This window comes from Vicugna pacos, unplaced genomic scaffold (assembly GCF_048564905.1).
Source record: "Vicugna pacos unplaced genomic scaffold, VicPac4 scaffold_19, whole genome shotgun sequence".
NCBI lineage: Eukaryota > Metazoa > Chordata > Mammalia > Artiodactyla > Camelidae > Vicugna > Vicugna pacos.
The window spans coordinates 30,275,619-30,295,280 of NW_027328740.1; the positions used below are offsets into that span (position 1 = coordinate 30,275,619).

The following is a 19,662-nucleotide window of genomic DNA, read 5'->3' on the forward strand; positions in this document are numbered from 1 at the left end:
CAATATTGCTGGGATGAATGTTTCCAAAAACTTCTCCATTTCTTCCTGGTTATCCAGTTTGTTTCCATACAGTTGCTTATGGTATTCCCTTATGATGTATTGTAAATTTGTTGTACACTTTGTAGTTTCTCCATTTTCATTTCTTATATTATTTTTGTTCTCTCTCTTTTCTTGCTGGTGAGCCTGTCCAGAGATTTGTCTATTTTGTTTACTACTTCAAAAAAGAGTTTGATTGATTTTTTTTCTATTTTTTAACTTTATTTTATTCTTCCTCCCTTCATCTTTATTTTTTCCTTCTTTCTGCTGACTTTTGGTTTTGTTTGCTCTTCTTTTCTTGATTAGTTTACATAGAAAATTAGATTATTTATTACAAAATGTTCTTCTACTTTTAGGAGGGTCTTGTCACTCTGAACTTCCCTCTTAAGAGTGCTGTTACTGTATTCCATAGACTTTGTGTAGTGTTTTGTCATATTTCTCAAGATATTTTTTAATTTATTCTTTTATTTCATCACCTACCCCCCTTGTTTTAGTACCATGTTTTTAATCTGGATGCTGTTATTTTCCTCCCTGGTTTTCCGTGATTGATTTCTAGTTTCATGCTATTATACTCAGAAAAGCTGCTTGAAATTATTATTATCTTCTTAAATTTGTTGAGGCTTCTTCAGTGCCTGAGTTCATAATCTTTCCTAGAAAATGTTCCATGTGCACAGGAAAAGGATGTATATTCTCTTTTGGGGAGAAGTACTGTTTTGAAAATGTCAACCATCTCTAATTATTTTATAATGACTTTTAGTATCTTTGTTCCCTTATTAATTTTCTGTGTGAAAGACCAGTCCAGTGGTGGTAATGGGAAGCTGTAGTCTCCTACTGTGATTGTGTTCCCAGGGATTTCTCTCTTTTTATCTATTAATATTTGCTTTTCTTTTAGGTGCTCCTATATTGAGTGCATATATCATAATGAGTATAATATCCTCATGTTGTATTACTTCTTTAATCATTATGTCATGTCCTTGTTTATCTTTCTCTATGGCCTTTCTTGTAAATTCTATTTTGTGTGAAGTCAGTACTGCTAGTCCTGCTTTCCTGTCAAGTGCATTTGCATGGAATATAATTTTCCATCTTCTGATTTTCAATTGATGTGTGTTCCTCTTACTAATGTGGGTCTCTTGTATGCTTCATAATGTAGGGTCTTGTTATATTATCCCATCTGACAATATATATCTTTTTATTGAAGCACTAAGTCCATTAACATTTGTGATAATTATTGATAGACTGGTGTTTATTTCCATTATGAACTTCATTTCCCAGGTGATTTGGTATTTCCTTTTTGTTAATTTTTTTTCTCCTTGTGGCTTGATAAGTTTTCTTTTACTATTTTGGTTTCTTTTTTCTTTGTGACTTCATTGTTAGTATTTGATTTATGGTTACATTGTTTTGTATTTATATTGACCCGTACTATATCTGTTTATTTTAGCTGAAAAGAACACAAACTCAAATCCATCCTACAGAGAACAGAAACAAGAAGAAAACTCCCTGTATTGTCCTGTTTCACTCTGTGACACTTAAAAATTTTAATGTCCTGTTTTACAACATAATATTTATTCTGTTGTAAGTCATTGAATCTATTGCCTTTCTAATTATGCCTTTCTCTTCTTTATAGTGTCCTGCTTCTATTTTATTTAGAGTAGATCTTTCATTATTTCTTTTTCTCTTGCTAAATTCTTTTAGTATTTGCTTGTGTGCAAGTTATTTATCTCTCCTTCAATTCTCAAAGATAGCCTTGCTTCATAAAGTATCTTAGAACCCAGTTTTATTTTATTGATGACTTTGAATATGTCTTGTCACTGCCTTCTGCCTGCTGTATTTGTGTAGGAAACTAGTTTACAAATTTTATATATATAATTATATATATTTATGTAAAGAGCACCTAGAAATGAAGTTAATATATAAGGTGAAAACCTATACATAAAAAAACAGAAAACATTGATGAAGAAATTAAAATTTATCCAAAGAAATGAAAAGATCTCTTATGTTAACGATGTGAAACAATGTGGTTGAAACAACCATACTACCCAAAGGAATCTACATTTAGTGTGATTCATATCAAAATACCCATGAGAATTTTCCATTAAATAGATCAAATAATTTCAAAATTTATATATAATCACAAAGACCATAAGTTGACAAAATAATTTTGAATAAGAGTATTAAATTTAATGGTGTAAAGTTCTCTGATGTTAAACACTCCTACAAAGCTTTAGTAATTAAAACAACATGTTACTGGCTCAAAAACAGACACCAATCAAAAGAAGAGAATAGATCAACCAGATATAATTCCTCACACCTATGATCAGTTAACCCATGGTAAAGTAAGCAAGAGTACAAAATGAAGACATTCTCCTCAATAATTAGTGCTGGAGAGATTGAACATGTAAAAGATTGATTAGAATATTTCCTCACATTGTATACAATCCATGAGCAAAGAATATCATTCTATTTATTTTGTTTTCTTTTATTTCTTGCACCTGAAATTTATAGATCTATGTTAAGATCTTTTATTTCACATACCAAATGCATTCCTATATTATTCTATTTGATATAAGTTAACACACAATTGTTTTCCTAATTTCTCTTTCTGATAATGTGTTGTTACTATACAAAAATGCAATGAATATTTGTATATTGATTTTGTATTCTGCAAGTTTACTGAGTTTGTTGGTTATTTCTAACAGTCACTGGAGGTGTCTATGGAGTTTTCTATCTATGCATAATTATGTCATCTGTAAAAATTCACTGCTTTTTTACAAGTAGGATGACTTTTATATTTTTCTTGACTGATTGTTCTGGCTAGGACTTCTAGTAATGTAATTTAGGACTTGTGTAAGTGAGCTAGTTTTTCTTATTACTGGACCAGAGTAAAACATTCCTGTATGCTAATATTGAAATTGATGTTAGTCATGGTTTTTTCATATATGGCTTTTATTATGTTTAGTTACATTCTTTGTAGAGCAAATTTGTAAAGAATATTTTTATAAAATAGTTATGATCAGATCTGTCAATAATTTTCCTACATTTTTTGAGATTGTTATTTTTGAGTTCTTTGTTTTTTAAGGGATGATATCACATATATTGATTTGTGTATGTTAAATAATATTTATGTATCAGGACTAAACACAACTTAACTATAGTTTATAATACTTGTAATATGCCATGAATTCAGGTTGCTAATATTTATTTAGAATGGATTTATAGATACTGAAGGAAAAATTTTCTTTGTAGCTTGAGTGTACATTTATTTATTTAAAAATTTTATCACTCATTTTGAATTTGGCTTCAGTTTAACGGAATTTATTACTAAATAAAAATATAAAGTTTTGTAGAACAGCATTTACTTCAGTTTACTGATACAGAACATAGCTATTATTTACAATTAGTGAACAAAACACTTGCCTTAAAATGCCGTATTATACTAACAATGCCAACTGTTTCAGAACTGAGAAATGTACTGCTACCTAAAATGAATTGCCTGGTCTTTTTCACCCCAAACCACATATACTGTTGTTTCTTTGTTTTTGATTGTTTATTTCTTTGCCCCTTAATGGAGGCACTGCTTATTGAACCAAGGATCTTGTGCATAAATGTATTTATCAACATCATTTTGGAACACATAACAGAACCCACAAGAGTATGGATAATAAACATGACAAAAAATTTATTTCTTCTAGCGACTGAAAAACCTCTGAGTGAAAGAATGGCAAACATAAACATTTGTAAATATACAATAATATGTTCTCTTTTGTAATTTTAAAGTAGAATATTAAATTACATTTTTTTTACTTATAGCAATGAAATGAAATTTAAAACAAAAATTCCCCCCTTTGGGATTTCTTAAATTTGATTGCTTATTTTAACCTAATTTTATTTCATAAATATTTACCATTTATTTATAAACATACCAAATAAACAGATATTTATTCTGCTAATATTTTGAATATAGAGTTATTTATTGTAAAGTACACAGATAAATACATACTTCCATTTCCAAATCAAATTATTTTTCACCTTAATTACAACTGATCATGAAAGTGTTATAAATTTTATGTAGAGGTTTTAAACAGTTTTCACTGTAAATTCCAAAATTTAAAATTATTTTATATATTTTCTGCATTATTTATACTCTGTTCCCCAATCTGGTGTAAATTTATGTACAAAAGGATGGATATTGGTTTTATTTCATAGACCCCAAAATTAAATTATTAAAAAGATTTTGTGTGGATAATATTTGCAGATCACACTATAAAAATAAACATCCTACATGTTTCATTTTAACTGGATAAATGAGAAGTAAACACTGACTGAACATTACACTTGAGTTGCTAGGAGACCAGTCGTTTTGTGATGTCACAGCTACTCAGGTTGAGAACCATTGTGATGGCCTAGCAGTTTATCTGTGCAGGCCTACCAAAGCAGCATTTGAAGATGCAGTGCTCAAAATCATGCAGAATAAAAAGGTAGCTGTAGATAAAGTTACTTTAGATGGCATATTTTTCTTCAGAAATTCAAGTTGTGTCTCATAAAGATGGACCAATTGGTTCAGGAAACCCCGGTAGATCTCTATTGTGTAATCAAACATTCCTTGTGGACTTGGACTTGAAGACTATGATTGAAGAAAATGCTGTTCAGTATTTGTCTGAAAGATCCTTGATTAAAAGACCATGTTACATACATTGTGTCTCTGAACCAGATGAAGATAATGATTTTCGTTCTCTGTCATTTCCAAGAAAACTCTGGAAAAAAGGTGCAAGTGACAAACTTAAATCCATCTGGTGGGGTGATAATGGACCTTCCATAGTGATTGATGAAGATGTCTTTAAGAAGGAAGTTTTGGAAAGAAAGCCCCCTTTCAGAATATTTCAAATTCGAAGTATGAAAAGTTTAGTTAGACAGCTTAACCTTTATGGGTTTGGTAAAGTGCAGCAGAATTTTCAAAGATCTGCTTGTCTAGTTGACTTTCTGGCAAAAGAAAAAGAAGTCTCTGTTTTAAGAAAGGTATACAGAAATTTTAGATACCACTTGGTAACTTATATATAAAATTTTATTCTGTACATCATCCTATGGTAATATAAATGTTAAGATAGATTTTGAAAATTGTATTAAACTACTAAGGCTAAAATACTTTATTTTTTCTAAAAAATGAGGACAGTACCTTAAGAAGTCAAAATTATGAGAAACTTTGCTTGAAACTCTGAATCTTAACAGAAATCAAAATAAAGGTATTAATGCTGCTTTTAAAACGTGGCATAAACCATTACTGCAAATACTACGTTCTTAAATTTGATGACTATTCTATTTAAATGTGTAGTTTCCAAACAAGAAACTTAAAAATATCGTCAGCAATGTTCATATTTTGATGATATTATCTTTGCATTGTAAACGTGAAATCTGAGGATTTACAGGTTAGGCTAATTTTTGGCTTGTATTTTGATTTAAAATATTACTAAAAATTTTCACCTTTGGTTGTAGCTGCAGTTCTATCATAATCCAAATTTTAAATGAGGCTGTCCCCAGATTTTACTTAGAGTAAATAGAAGAGTTGGGATTAAAAATGATTCTCTGGTATCTTCATTGGCTGAAGATTTCAAAAAGAATCACTTTAAAGCAGGGGGTAATGTGGATAATCATAATTCTGGTTTTGTGGCTAACGCTAGTGGAGAAAGTGCTTTTTAACCTACTGCAAATTTTAACATGCCTCTAATAAGAAGGCCCTCTACCACCCAGATAATTGGTGATACAACTACCCTTATCAGAGGTGATTTTTCTCCTCCATCATCAAGGTCAGTTAGACCAACAGAACAAATTGCAGTGGATCAACGTGCTATTTTAAATGAGTTGACCACTGTCCACTGGCACTATCAATGCAGCTAAACTGAAGCAAATGGCCGTGTTGTGAACTTCATTACAACTAAATATTCTACTTCTCTGTACAGCATATTGTCTCCCATACAGAGCAATTATTTTGGACTGATGGTGGAGCCTTATACTTTTCCAAATACATATCACAACATATCTGCCAATGAAGGTCGTTTTTATAAACTTCAACCTGGGAGCAACCCACGGATTCTAGTGCCAGTGATAGCTGATACATCAGCTACCTCTCTTTCAAGGCCAACTCATCAGCCATCTTCAGTTTATGAACGTCATCCTAATTACAACTGATCTACCACAGGATTACCATATTATACAGGTAACAAAGATTAAAATGATGTTGAAAAATGTCGACAAATATCTGCCAATTTCTTGTTTGAACGATAAACATAGATGTGTAGCTGTATTTTCGTTTTATTTTTTAATAGAATTAAGAGTTAAATGGGGAGTAAGTTACCATTTAAAAAAAAGAGATATTTGATATGATCATTTTATGAAACAATATGGGAGTAAATTTAAATAATTTCTTGTAAGGAAGAAGAGAAAATGGAAGAATTTGGAATAAGACTAAAACATGGAGAGTGGGAAAAGTACTAAATGGTTTCTGGTTCATACTGGAAAGTATTAAAAGTGTTAAGTTAGGATAGGTTGGAACAGGAGATAAATGCAGGTATCGGCCCAGGGATCATGGTCTCTATTATGTCATCCCTGGAATCATAAAGGTCACATGATGTAGTCTCAGATGGCACATTCAGCACGTGGTAGAATTTAAGAAGTAATTTTATCAATGGTCTTCTTTGCGCTGTTCTCAAAGCATTCGAATGGGTGCTTTCATTCCCTGCCCTCAAGATTCTACACTATATTTTCTAGTCAATAATTTATATTGCTTTTCTGTTCCAGCCAAAGGCCAGCTTACATCCTCAGGGTGGCACTTAATGCTTTTCCAACTCTAAGCCCACAAACTCAACTTAGTTTAGTCAGTTCTTTATAAATTGGCATCTGACTACCTTGGCATATCTTAATGTTTCACTGTATCTGGAGATACATCCAGGCAAATGCTTGTCAACTATTTTAGCTCCAACCTCACCACTTTTGCTCCAGCTCATCCTTGGAAGTTGTGTGTCCTCCTTTTACCTACTTACACTTTTCCAGTCTCAGCACAGAAACCACCTCCTCCAGATGTTTTCTGTCTATCCCACTTTCCTTGTCTAACTTGTATACCAGCAAAGTAAGCACAGCACATGCCAAAGGATGAATTTTACTATTTAGTGAACGAAAAATACATGTTGACTTTAAGCAAAATCTACTTTCCTGAAACAACAAAACTCTCATGGTTTTCAAAATATTTCGTTATGGTCTTTACTCTTCACCACAAACTAGTTCTTTTCATAGTCCAAGGACTAGTAACTCAAGAGAGTAAGTGGAAGTAGGTACAGGAGAAAAAGTATTATTTTCTTCTTAATTCATGCTCCAGAGGCCTAAAGCATTCCATTCCCATTTGCTGGAATTTTTCCTGTCTCTTCATCACCCACCCACCCCAAAATAGCTGATTCTCTTCCCCTTACCAATAACTATACTGACTTCTAATTAATTTACTTCTTAGAATCAGAAATTTACACAGAAGAGACAGTGCCATTGCAAATATTTAATGTATGTTTATACACCCCACATAAATTGTGCCCCTTCTAACTTTCACACAGGAAGCATCTTAGAGGTACTAGCCCGTTGGTTGGAGTGGTCATATTCAGTAACCCAATTGCAATCTAAAATGTGTGGAGTAGGAGGAAGTGAGGGTAGTGGAATTAAAGATTTATCTAACTGCAAGAACACCAAATTTCTGCAGATATTAGAAATATAAAATATTCATGGAAGACTCTGACTTTTTCCCATTATTTTAAAATTAAAGGTGAAGCATTTTCAGAATGTGAAATGCCCTGAAATGCTGGAAAAATTGTAGGCAAGTTCAGGGAGCCTAAGGCTTCTGCTCATAATCATGCAGTCAGTGTCAGCTGATAAGACTGAAATGGCAAGATTCAGTCCTGAAAATGCGTCACCAGTTGTGAAGAAAGCCTTTGATAATCTGGAGAAAAGGCAAATGGGCCAGGGTAAGCTGTAGCAACATCCCACCAATATGAAATTTACCAAGAGAAGAAAATAGCCCACTTGCAGCAGGAGAACTTTGTCTGGACAGCAGTGGTTTTTTCCTACAACAGAAATTTCAAGCTTTTAAGTTTGTGAGCTCAACTCTGATGGTGGCTATGTTTTTGCTTACATTAGCAGTCTGGGGTTCAGATGGGCTGGTTCAGCAGCTAGTTTCCAGCTCTCTTATCAGACAGTGGTTCTTACCACGATCATATTAACAAGGTTCTATAATGAAAAGTGAAAAGCTACAGTTTACTTTCAAAATTAGAAATCCTAAATAAGAATATTGTTTATTTGTCCATCTGTAGTATTCTACCTTGCAAAAGCTAGACTATTGGCAAAAGTAGAAAAGTAGTCTGGTGTTTGAAAACTATTATCTGAGACCTGCCCACTGAATTCTTCCCACTAAGTACAACAAATATGTCTACCATTGTGTGTGTGTGTGTGAAAATGGATTGTTAAGCAGCAACTGTTTGTCTTATTTGAGTCATCAGTGAATTATTCCTCTGCATCTAGCAGAATCTCTGTGAGTTAAGAGTTTCATTGAGCCACCAGATTTCCTTCCAATCAGGGATAGGTAGTTTTTATTTCTCCCAGTATACTAATTGTTACCTGTTCATTGAATCCCAAGATGATATTAGGGCCATTATAATGAACCCTTGAATTGGACTGAGGTATATACATTTTCCTGTCCCCAGAGCCCAGCACAGGACTGTGTCTCCTTTTTAATTTAAGCTTATGTCTAATTTTTTTTGTCTTATTCTCATTGTTGACACAATTTATTATGGCTTTGAACAGCCGTTGTCTTATTTATAGCAACTGAGCCACTGACTTATTCCCGTTCAACTAGAAATTGCAATAACCTTTCTTTCCTTGGACTACCTGGAATAGAGTGAGCGTAGTCATCATTTTGAAAGCAGTCCTCAGTCCTAATAATGCAGAACCTTTACAGTTCTTTGCCCAGCACTTGAGCGAGAATGTTTCTTGTGGATCTCAGGGATTATCCTCACATCCCCTGTTGCAACCATGAGAAAACACCACATTGTTATCCAAAATCAAGTCTTAGTCAGTATTGCATTCCCATTGCAAAACAGTTAAGAATTGTAGGAGTTCTGAGATTTTACCATGCTGAGATTTTTAGCAACCCAGCAGGTTCCTTTATTACAGATGCTGTCGTGGAGATGAGACTTTCGGTCAGAGACAGTGAACTTTATCACTCACAGCAAAAGCAGCCAGGGTTACCATTTGTTTCCATTCTCTAATCTTAGATGAATATACAGAGTGATATTTTGTTGCCTACAGAAGCAGTGGGCTTTTAACATGAAGAAAGTTTAAGGCATGACAAAACACTAATTTTATTAGTATCTTTATGTATAATTTATTAGAATCACTTATTTATTAGTATTTTTACCTAGGATAAGTATATCATGACTCAAGATTTCTTGCTGCAAAAACAATCATGAGAAATGACATGGGAAAAAATGACCATTGGTTTTCCATTTTTTCTTCCACTTTTTTTTGAGATATAATTGGCATAAAACATTGTGTAAGTTTAGGTGCACAGGATAGTGATTTGATTTACAAGTATCATGAAATAAATATCATAGCAACTTTAGGGAGAATTCATTATCTCTTTTAGATACAATTTGAAAGAAATACAACTTGTCTTTTGGTTGTGATGAGAAACATTATGGTCTACTCTCTTAACAACATTCATTTAGCACATAAAGCACTATTAGTTGTAATTTTCATTTTACTATGGGACATCCTTACAACACGTTTATTTTATGGCTGGAGGTTTGTAGATTTTGAGTGCATTAATCAAATTCTCCTTTCCCAACCTCTGCCTCTGTTGACTGCAAGTCTAATTTTTTTCTATAAAAATGTTTCCTTGTTTTTGAAGTGTACTTTAATCTAAACACTGTGTTGGTTTCTCTTACACAACATACTGTTTGCAGTTTTTAATACATTTCAAGCTGCTCACCAGAATATACCTAGTTATGACTTGTTGCTATGTAAAGAAGTTTTATTGTTAATTACTAATACCCATACAGTATATTTCTTGTCCCTGACTCATTTAATTTGCAATTGGAAAATTTTCTCTCTTAATTTCCCTCAACTTTTTCTTTTCCTTACCCCATTTCCCTCCTTCTTGTGAACAACCTGTTGCTTTCTATAACTATAACTCCTTTTCTGTGTTGTTATGTTCATTTGTTTTAAATTCCACATATGAATAAAATCATTCAGCATTTGTCATTCTGTTTCTGACTTATTTCACTTAGCATATTACCCTCTTGATCTACGAATTTGTTGCAAATGACAAGAAATTATTCTTTTTAGAGCTGAGTAATAACTCATTGTATTTTTATGTGTGTGTGTGCATATATATAGTGCATATAAATATATATTGTGTGTATGTATATATAAATATTGATAAATCTGCATTTAAGTTGGGTAGATATATATACTATAAACACACATGTTCTTTATCAATCATCTATTGATGAGCAATAAATATGCTTCTATATCCTGTCTATTGTGAATAATGTTGCAGTAAATATAGGTTTGAATTTATCTTTTCTAATTAGTGTTATCATTTTCTTGAAATAATTATCCAGATATGGAAATGTTGGTATATATTTCATTTTTAATTTTCAGATATATCTCCATGTTGTTTTCCACAGTGGCAGCACATATTTACATTCACTCCAGCAGTGCATCATGGTTGTTTTTCTTACATCCTCATGAACACTTATGTTTGTTATCTTTTTGATAATAGTCATTCTGACAGGAGTGACAGAAAATCTCATTGTGTTCTGGACTTGCATTTTTCTGATGGTTAGTGATGTTGATCGGTTTCATATGCCTGTTGGTTGCCTTTCCCCCACTCTATATTCAATTTTTGTAATGGGATAAATGACCATAAGTGTCTGATTTCATTTTGAAGCATTCTTTGTGTTCCATTATTCTGTTTGTTCTGTGCCACTACCATATTCTTTTAATTCTGTAGCTTTTAATTGTAGTTTAAAATGAGGGACAGTGATACACCCTCTTAGTTCTTTGTCAAAGCGTTTGTGTTTTTAGTTTGTTTTCTTTTCTTTCTTTTTTTAATTGATTTCAACTATTTTGTGTTTACATGTAAATTTTAGATTTATTTATTGTAAATTCTGAAAATGCCCTTGGTATTTTGATAGGCACTGAATTTAATTTGTTTATTTTCTTGGCTAGTACTGTCATTTAAAGAATTTATTTTCTCATCTACCAACACAGTATATCCTTTCATCTGTTTGCATTATCTTCAATTTCTTTTGTAAATATTATACAGTTATCTGAGAACAGGTCTTTTAACTCCTTGGTTGGAAACATTTCTTGATTTTTTTTTGTTTTTTGTAATCCAGCTGTAAAAGTGATATTTCTCTCACTTTCTCTATCTATTAGCTTGTTGTTAGTGTGTAGAAATGCAAGTTTTCTGTATGTTAATTTTACATTCGGAAATTTTACCAAATGCGTTGATAACTCTTAGAAATTTTGTGGCACCATTTTTAGGATTTCTGTTTAAAGTATTTCATCTGCAAACAGATACTTTTACTCCTTTTCTTAATTAGTTATATTTTATTTACTTTTATTTTGGATAGCTATGGCTAGAATTTCCAGTACTATACTGAATAAAAGTGGTAAGAATGAGCATTCTTGTCTTCTTCCTTCTCTTATTGGGGATGCTTTCAGCTTTTAATCAGTGAGTGTCATGTTAGCTGAGTTCTTGTCATATATGACCTTAACTATGTTGAGGTATGTTTCTTTATACCCACTTTGAGGAGAAATATATTCTTAAAAAGATACCAAATTTATCAAAACATTTTATGACTCTATTGATGTGACCATATAATTTTTATTCTTCAGGTTGTTAGTGTGGTGTATCATACTGATTAATTTGTGGGTATTTAATCAATTTTGCATCCCTAGAAAAAAATGGACTTATTCATATTGTATAATCCTCTGAAAATATTGTTTGATTTGCTAACAATTTAGTGATGATTTTGCATCTATGCTTATCAGTAGTATTTAATCTCTAATTTTTTGAGGTATTTGTTCCAGTTTTACTAGTGGTGTGATACAGAAATGTGGGGTAGAAAGCCTTCCTTCCTCTCGAAATTTTTGGAATACTCTGTGAAGTATAGGTGAAACCTCTTCTCAAAATGTTTGGCAGAAATCACCTGAGAATCTGTGTAGGCCTGTAATTTTGTTTCTTGGAAGATTTGGTTTAATTACATATTCAATTTCATTAGTGATAATCTGTTCATATTTTCTTTCTCATTCCATTCTGGAGATTAGTTCTTTCTAAGAAATTGTCCATTTCTTCTAGGCTTTCCATTTTATTGGCATATAATTTGTTGTATCATCTTATGATGCTTTGTATTTCTTTGAAATAAGATGTAACTTCTCATTCATCTCTGAGCTTATTAATCTGTAACTATCTTTTTTGCTCTTGTGTCTGGTTAAAGTTTATCAACTTTATTTATCTTTCAAAAGGCATTATTTAGTTTGATTATATGTTTCTATTTTAATCTTTATTTTATTTAATTATGTTCTGTCCTTTCAGCTGTCTTTCCTTCTAGCAAAAAGTTTGTTTATTATTTTCTACAACATTTGCTGGTAACTATATTTTATAAGAGAGAGATATTTCCTATTTGTATAAGTGGGATTATTTTGCTATAAGCATCCCTATTAATACTGCTTGTGCTATACCCCATGGATTTTGTTTTGATTGTCATGTTTTATATATATTTTTTCTTTCAATTATTCAGCAATCCATTTGTTGTTAATATTGCATGATTTATCCTCCACACTTTAGTATTTTTCTCAGGTTTTTTCTTTTAGCAAATTTTCATTCTCACAGAATCCATACGTTTCTTCAAAAAACAAGGAGAATAATACTAAAATTTATACATAAATCTGAAAGACCCACATTTTCTAAAAGTATTTCGAAAAATGAACAAAACTGTGGGCATTACCCTCCCTGACTTTATAACATACTACAAAGCTACAGCAATCAATACATCAAAATATGGTACTTAAAGAAACACATAGATCAGTAGAACAAAATAAAGAGTCCAAAAATAAACCCGCACACCTAAGGTCAATTAGTCTACAATGAAGAAGGCAAGAGTATACAATGGAAAAAAGGCAGTCTCTTCAACAAGTAGTTCTGAGAAAAGTAGACAGTACATGTAAAATGAAGATGTAAGAGCACTTCCTTCCAAAGTATAAAAAATGAGGTAAAAATGGATTAATTTCCCAAATGTAAACACAAATTTATACAATTTCTGACCAAGAACAGGAGCAGAAGTGACTCTGAGATAAATCATAGCAATGTTTATTTTTGATTTGTCTTCAAATTTCAAGCATAAAGGAAAACTAACAATTACAGTTTTTAGTTTACTGAGGAAAAAATAGATGTATTATGTGACACAGGGATTCTAATTCTTGTATATGTGTGATGTGCAAAACCTTTTCCAGAGCAAAGGAAACCTTCAACAAGACATGATATCAGACAGAATAGAAGGAAAAATTTCAGACAATGAGACCAACAAGATGTTAATATTCATAATATATATATAGCATATTAGACAAAATATTTAATAAACAAAGACCCCAACTTAAAAACAGTTGAAGGATCTTCATGGAAACTTTTCAAAAACAGACATGTGGATGATTTTCATGCACATAAAAAGAAACATATTGTTGCTATTCATTAGGAAATTAAAAATCAAAACCAGAATGAAACATAATCTCACAACAACCAAAACGGCTTTTAATAAAAACTCTACAAATGACAAATATTAATAAGAATATCAATAAGAGGGAACCCAGGTGCACTGTTGGTGGAAATATAAATTGATGCATCCACTATTATAAAAGTGTGGACAGTGCTAAGGAAACTAGAAATAGAAACATTATATGTAGCCACAATTCCAGTTTTTGTTATAAATCTGATAAAAATGAAAACATTAACTTTAAAGGATAAATTACCCACAGAGTTCTTAACATCATCATTTATAGTAGCCAAGGATAGAAGCACAACTCAACTGCCTATCAACAGATGATTGGCTCAAGTAGATGTGAGATATAGATAACATAATAAATACTAAGTCATTGTCATATTAAAAAATAAAACTCTACAATTTGGAAATATGTGAGTGGACCCAGAGATTATTGCACATAGTAAAATAAGTCATACAGAGAAAAACACACTATGTTGTCACTTAAATGAGGAAAATAAAGATATAAGAGAAATAATCATAAAAAAACAGAAACAGAATCACGTATATATGTGTAGTGTACCAAGTAGTGGTTTCCTGTGGGGACAGGGAAGAACGATGGAGAAGACAGAAATGTGCAAGATACTGGTAATAAATTAGAAAACCAAAAGGGCTATATTTACAGCACAGAGAAATATTTTAATAATTTAATTGATTTTAAAGATGTTATATGGATATATTATAGTAAAATGTGTATGTGGGTGTAAAAAACATTGAAGAAAAACCCCAGGAAAAACAAAATATTTTGTAGTTCTATGATATTAAGGGATGTGATTTGTTCACTTTCTTTACTGTTCTTATAATGTCCTTAGTAGAATTTAAGCTTTCATTTGAAAAAGTATATACTTTTAAAAGTGACATAAGTTTAAATTATTTTTGTCTCTCCCCTTACATCTACAGTCAGTAAAGCATTCACATCTGAAGAAAAATAACTACAACACAAAGCAATAATCCAGAAGGCATGTGAACAGGTAAAGTTTGATGGACTAAAATACACAAATGAGGCTGAACTAAGGGAAGAGCAGATTTGGTGTCTGCAACCAAGGCCCACTGACTAAGATATCTTAGTCCACAAGTTCAGAGAACCCAGTAGAAACAGAGTCACAGTGGTTCGCACAGATTCGACCTCCAACTTCACCAGTGCTCATGGTCACATGTAATTAGGAGGGACCCACAATGGAGACAGAATTTCCATCCTTCAGACGCTCAGACATTCATGACACTGTCCCTACTCCCCATTCACAGTGGTGGAGACATGTTACCTTGCAATACTGGACATGGCAAAGGCACTTGCCTGATTCCAAATACCCACCTGTCTTTACATGTTTCCTCACTGAGTACACTGAGTTTCAAGGGATATCAAATAAAAGGAAGGGTTCACAGTCCCAGTGACAAGAGTGGCATTAACTACCAGAGAAGTCTAAGAAGTGACAATGAAAACATATCTTTATCCAGAAAATAGTGACTGCAAAGTGCCAGATTGAAATATTATCACAGGTAGCTCAGGTAAGTAAAACAAAATCTGTGCAATTTTGCAAACAACCAGAAAACAAAAACAAGGACTCCAACTCAAAATCTGTTATTTAGTGTCATCAGAGAAATAACTTATCAAGACCATGACAAATCACAGTAACATTATAGGGCGTGCACACACACAGATAGACACACAAAGTCACCGACACAGACACAGTCAAACACGCACATGCAACTGCACACACACACACACACACACAATGTCAACCCTGCAGCAAACAAACTTAAAGTCATGGTATATTGCCACATTACTAATAGAGAATCCAAATAGGTGTCATACAGAATCTCAATACAAAAAACAAAACTAAGAAAGCAGTTTAGTGAGCTCAGGAATAAATGAAATGATGATAAGGAATACATTATCAAAGAGACTGAATCTATAAAATAACCAAATAGTATTGGAGGACCAGGAGAATTTAATAAATGAGATGAAGAAAGCAACAGAAAGCATTGGAAGTAGACTGTCTTTGTGGAAGAGAGATTAGCAAACTCACCAATACAAAACTAGAAATGATAGGAGAGGGCAGAGATTCAAGATATTAAAAAGTGAGGGAATTCTACAATAGCCATCAGACTTCTTCAGGAAGTACACATTAGACTGGAATCCTGGAGGGAGAAGAAATTTAGAAGGCAGCTAATGGTTTATTTAAAGAAGTAATAGTTGATAACTTTCCGAACCTGTGTAAGAAGCTGATATACATGTCCGTGAGCCAACACCAATAACTATAAGAAAAAGGGACCTCCTTCAAGATATGTCATATGCAAATTGGCAAGTCAATGACAGAGTAAAATTTTAAAAGCATCCAAAAAAGTTATGATAATCTACAAATGAACCCCCATTAGGCTATCAGCAGATTTCTGAGAAGAAAACATAGGCCAAGGGTAAATAAAATTACATTTTCAAATACTAAAATACAAAATGTCTCACCCATTAATACTTACACAATTATCACTTAGAGATACAGTGAAAATAAAGACTTTAACAGACAAACAATACCTGAATGAGGTAAAATAAACAACCGAGATAACTTATAATAGGTGTAAAAAAGAAGCTTTCCAAGAAATATAAAATGGCAAAAATATGCAAAACATTGACCAAAATGCTAAGGAGAGACCACGAGAAATTTGCAACTGTTTCTTTGGGTATGTTTTTAAATGCTACTATAATATATGGATTAAAGAGAGAAAAATAGGAAATCAGTTGCAATAAATATAGATACTTCAAACTGGTTACATGTTCATAGCAGTAAAAGAAATAAATTGAAACAGTAATCATAAAAGGTAAAGATTAAAAATAAAATAATATTTAAGGAAGCTTCTATCAGCTGATAAAGGACTAAATTACACATGAGATGTTTTATTTTTAATTGAAGTACAGTAGATGTAGTATATTGTGTAGTTTCAGAAGTAAAGCATAGTTATTTTTACCAGTTTGTAGATTTTATTGCATTATGAATTATTAAAATGATTGTAACATACAATTATTTTAAGCCATTGTGTATAATTCCCTGACCTATGCAGATTATTCTTGTTGCTTCTCTCCTTTATTTATACTAGTTTGTATCTGTCAATGTCCTACCATTAAATTCTCTTTTCCTTCCGCTTTGGTAAACATAAATATTTTCCCATATCTTTGAGCCTGCTTAAGTCTTGTCTATCTAATCTCTTTACCTCTCCATCATGTCTCTGTCTATTTATCCATGTATCTATCTATCTATCTATCTATCTATCTATCTATCTATTTATCTATCTACCATGTATGTATGTATCTGTCCATCTATTTATCTGTCATCTATCAAAAGATAGCTATAGATTGATGTAAACTGATAATTGTTATTCTTTATATTCCACATATAAATTATGTTATATTCTTTTGTCTTTTTCTAAGTTACTTCACTAAGCACAATATTTACTAGGTTCATTCATGATGCTGAAATAACATAGTGTTATACTTTTTCATCACTGAGTAATATTCTATGGCATATTTATAGAAACATCATATCTTCTTAAGTCCATAGTCTACTGTGGACTCTTGGATTGCTTCCCTGTCTTGTATATTATAAACACTGCTATTGGGAACATTGGTTCCTCTCAATTTAGGGTGTTTCCCCAGATTTTTTTCTATGAGAGGCATTACTGGGTCATATGGTAGTTAACTTTTTAGGTTTTAAAGAAATCTGAATACTGTTTTCCATAGAAGTTGTAGCAATTTACATTCCTGCCAAGAGTATACAAGAGATTTGTTACCACAACATCATCTCCAACACTTACTATTTGTAGACTTTTTGATAATAGCCGTTTGACCTATGTGAAGTGATAACTCATTTCAGTTTTGATTTGCAATTACCTAATAATTAGTTATGTTGAGCAATTTTATCACTTGCCTGTTACTCATCTGTAAGTTTTCTTTGGAAAAATATTAACTCAGGTACTCTGCTCTTGTTATTGATTGGGTTTTTGTTTTTCACCTTGTGTTGTGTAATCTAAATACATCTTACATCTATTAACATACATCTATTAACCCCTGGTCACTTGCATTGTTTGCAAATATGTTCTCCTATTACACAGGCAGTGTTTTCACTTCATTGATATTGTCCTTAGCTGTGCAGAAATTTTCAAGTTTGTTTAGGTCCCACTTGCTTATTTTTGCTTTTATTTCTTTTGCCTTAGGAGATTGATATAAGAAAATATTCCTATGATATATATCCAATAGGGTTTCACCTACATTCCCTTCTAGACGTTTTATAATATCAGGTCTTATATTTAGGTCCTTAATATACTTGGAGTTTATTTTTGTATATGATGTCAGGGAATGCTCTCATTTCACTGTTTTACATGTAGATGTCCAGCTATCCCAACACCATCCATTGATGAGACTGTCTTTTCTCCATTGTGTACTCTTGCCTCTTTTATCATAGATTCATTGCTCATAGGTGTGTGGAATTATTTCTAGGCTCTCTATCTGTTTCTAATTGATTATATCTCTGTGCCAATGCCATACTGTTTTTATTACTGTAGGTTTGTAGTATAGTAAGGTGTCCGGGAGGGTTATACCTCCAGATATGTTGTTTTCCTCAAGATCATTTTGGCAATTTTTAATGGTTTCATGTAAAACTTAGAGTTATTTAATTTCTGGTTCTGTAGAAAATACTACAGCTTCGTAACAAGAATTGCACTTGATCTGTAGGTTTCTTTCTGTAGTACGGCCATGTTAACAAGACATCTTTCAATCCAAGAGCACAAGACATCTTTCCATTTCTTTGAAACATTTCAATCCAAGAGCACAAGACATCTTTCCATTTCTTTGAAACATTTTTAATTTCTTTGTCAATGTTGTGTAATTTTCAGTGTGTAAATATTTCACATATGTTGCTACATTTAATCCAAAATATTCTGGGGAATGGGGTTTTAAACATTATTGCTTTCAATGTCCATTTTATGGTATCTCTTCATTAATGTGTAGAAATGCAAGAGACTTTTTTACGTTAATCTTGTACCCTGCTCCCTTAATGAAATTATTTATTGTTCATAATAGTCAGTGTGGAGCCCTTAGGACACTCTATGTAGATTTTTATGCCATCAGTACTGGTGAAAATTTGGCCTCTTTTTCCATTTTGCATTTCTTTTACTTTTTTTCTTTTCCTCTTCCTTTCTTGTATTAGTGTGGAACACAAGTGGTGACAGTAGGAGCCCTTGTCTTGTTCCCGAATTTACCCAGAAGGCTTTCAGCCTTTCCCCTGAGTATTTTAAATTGTTATAAATGGCCTTTAGTATGTGGAGAGATGTTCCCATTTTACTCACTTTCATGAGAGTTCTGAAGGTTAATGTATGTTGAATTTTCATGTGCTTTTTCTTCGTGTATTGACATGGTCTTGTGAATATTGTCCTTCCTTTATTAGATAATTGTCATACTGATTGAATTGTGTATGTTGAACCATCCTTGTGTCTCTGGAAGGAATCCAACTGATCATAATGTATAATCTTTTCTATGTATTGCTGGATTAATTTGTTGATGTTTTTTGAGGATTTTTGAATATATATTCATCTAGGATATTGGATTTTCATTTTCATTTTTTTTTTGGTATTTTCTTTGACTGGTTTTGTTATCAGTGTAATGGTGGCCTCATAGAATAACTTTGGGAATTTTCCTTCTATCTTCATTTTTTAAAATAGTTGGGGGGAAAGTGGTTTTAGGGAATGCATCCAGGCATTTTGTTCAAGGGGTGTTTTTAAAATTACAGAT

The 19,662-nt window shown here is 32.2% G+C and overlaps 1 long non-coding RNA gene across 3 annotated transcripts in view; it reads left to right on the forward strand.

Moving 5' to 3' along the window:
* Positions 1-4,401: 4,401 nt before the first annotated feature.
* The window catches only part of LOC140693055 (uncharacterized), a 36,637-nt gene continuing 21,376 nt past the window's right edge, over positions 4,402-19,662 (forward strand). Inside the window, exons 1-3 of one of the 3 annotated variants that reach the window (XR_012068706.1) lie at positions 4,402-4,511; positions 5,988-6,244; positions 14,787-14,857. This is a non-coding gene — a long non-coding RNA (uncharacterized lncRNA). The other 2 variants (XR_012068707.1, XR_012068708.1) reach the window with 2 other exon arrangements.